This window comes from Equus quagga, chromosome 4, assembly GCF_021613505.1.
Source record: "Equus quagga isolate Etosha38 chromosome 4, UCLA_HA_Equagga_1.0, whole genome shotgun sequence".
Classification (NCBI taxonomy): Eukaryota; Metazoa; Chordata; class Mammalia; order Perissodactyla; family Equidae; genus Equus; species Equus quagga.
In genome coordinates this window covers 23573356-23576170 of record NC_060270.1, presented here as the reverse complement: position 1 = coordinate 23576170, position 2815 = coordinate 23573356, and positions in this window count along the sequence as shown.

Here is a 2815-nt window from a genome sequence, read left to right as displayed (position 1 = left end):
ATCTCTCTCTCTCCAGGCATTCAGGCCCTGGTCATCTCTCATCCTGGCCCCTGCGGGTACCTCTCTGTTATTATCCCTGCTTCTCATCCATTCTCCCTCAAATAATCTCTCCTACATACAGGCTCCAGAGCAATATTCCTAAGGAATAGTTCCCATCCTATTTACTGCTTCGCTTAAAAACCTTCAATTATATTCAACAGTACTGAGTTCCAACTGTGTGTGTATTATTTATGATTCTTTGTATGCAGCCTACTGAAACCAACTAGTGCCAGTTTAAACTGAAAATGAGAGCTGATTACGTGGATACAGGGAGATCTCAGAGAATGAAGGGCAGGAATGCAGCCAAACCTCAGAGCTGGAAAACTCTCAGGACTCCATGGTGTTCTCTCTCCATCCCCTCTCTGCCTTTCTCAGCCTCTGCTTCTCCACCTCCCCTGCAGATCCTAGCTCTCTCTGGTCCTTAGCCCCTTGCAGAAGATTGCTGCCTCACAGGAGCCAAGGTTTGCTTTTATCCCCATCACTCAAGGGACCACTCCCCAGTGGAAAGGGTAAGTTGTCAGTTCCAGTTTCTAATTTGCAGGTGTGCTAATCAGGAATCTTCTGCTTGCAACTGGTGGACACCCCACATAACTAGCTTGGACGAGAACATAATTTACGGGCTCTGATAAACAAGCTTTAGGAAGGGCAGGGCTGGGGCTAGGCCTCATGGACAGAGGGTAACAGGGACTGGATGTCATTTATTTCTCCATTTCCCATCTCTGCCTGTGAGTGTCCTTTCCTTACTGTAGGCTTACTCCTTCCACATGTTAAAGGACACTGATGGCACTTGATAAATCTCGCCACCTGAGAAGATTGGCTCATCTCCGCAAATTCCAATTTAAGAAAATCCTTAGAACAGACTCTAATTGATCCAGCTTGGGGCATGTCCCCATTCCTGGGCCAGGTGGGAGGGATGTAGACAAGGGTGGAGGATAGAACACACACTCTGGAGCCAGGCTGCCTGGGTTTAAATCCCAGCTCTATTACTTATTAGCTGTGTGACTCTAGGCATTTATCCTCTATTTGCTTCAGTTTCCTTGTCTGTAAAATAAGGGTAACAATAGGACCTATCTCATAGATTGTTATTAAGATTAAATTTAGAGTCCTTAGAATAGTGCTGACCCAAAGTAAAGCTCTGTAAGTGTTAGCGATGAGGATGATAATGATGATGACACCACGACAAGGGAAGAGGAGAGGAGAGGAGAGGAGTAAACTCATCTTCAACCATACACTTGAGAGGGGAGGAGAAATTCAGCATAACGAGTATACGTTAGTTTCATAGGGCTGCCATAACAAAGTCCCACAAACTGAGTGGCTTAAGACGAAATTTATTGTCTCAGTTCTACAGCGTAGAAGTCTGAAGTCAAGATGTCAGCAGGGTGGTTCCCTCTGAGAGCTGAGAGGGAGAATCGGCTCCAGGCCTCCCTCCTAGCTTCTGGTAGCCTTAGGCATCCCCTAGCTTGTAGATGTAGATTCTCCCTGTGTGTTCACATCATCTTTCCTGTGTGCATGCCTGTCACTTAGTCTAGATTTCCTCTTAATGTAAAGACACAAGTTGTATTGGATTAAGGCCCACCCCAATGACCTCATCTTAACTTGAACATCTGCATAGACTCTATTTCCAAATAGGGTCACATTCACAGGTACTTGGGGTTAGGACTTGGACATTATTTTTTGAGAGAGGGGCACAATTCGACGCATAACAGAGGGGATGGGGCAGTGCTGGCCATACCAACAGTAGATGTCCCGTCCATTTCTACTTCCCAGGACTAAATATTCGGATCAGTCCAGCTTGGGTCAGTTGCTCATCCCTAGTCCTATCAACCGTGCCTGGAGGGGGCAGAGAGGGCAGGGAGTCATACTACGCAAGATAATTGCTGAGAACAATGGATGTGTCTCTGAGAAAGACCCGGAATGTTGGCTCACCTGCTGGAAATGTGCAGAATACCTGAACTACTCTTAGAGAGGAGAAGAGAATTTGGATGAATAAAGAAAACATAGGAATGAGAGGGGAAGAGGGGTCAGAGAATAGTGAGGAAATAATCTACTGTGTCTGGGCAGTCAAGTGAAACATGAGAAGCGATAGCAAACATTCATTGAGTGCTACCCGGGTGCCCGACAGTTTATGCATTCCACGTACATCATCTCTGCTCTCTTCACCACGATCCTGGCACATTACCATCACTCCTGTGTTACAGATGAGGTTCAGTGACCTGCCCAAGCTCACAGAGCCAGGAGATGATAGAGCTCAGGGTCTTATGCCACCTCTCCTATGAAAGATTAGATTGGAAAGTTGGTTAGGCACAGAATGTGGTCGACTTTGCCAAGGAATCTGGAATTTATTCTGGAGGTAACAAGAGGCCAGTGAGGAACTGTAGGTAGAGGAGGACCTGATGGGGCCTTTATTTCAGGTTGACAGCTCGGTGGCAGTGTGGAGGATGCTGTGGAGCAGAGAGAGATTCCAGGGGAGCCAACACCTGTCATCTCCCACCCTGCTGGGAAGGAAAAGAATTAACCAGTCATCCTGCTATATAAGACAGCACCAGGAGCCCCGGGGACTCTTTGCTAGCTCATTTGTTTTAATTTAATTTTTATTGAAGCATAACCTACATACAAAAAAGTGTACAAATCCTAAGTGTGGCTTGATAGATTTTTTCATCAGATGAACATGGCTCACAAGTTCATTCTTTACGTAACGAGCCCGAATCCTTCCCTATCAAACCCACCTCTGAAACCACCACTCTAACTACCCCATCTTTCTGTGGGAAATCTCCTA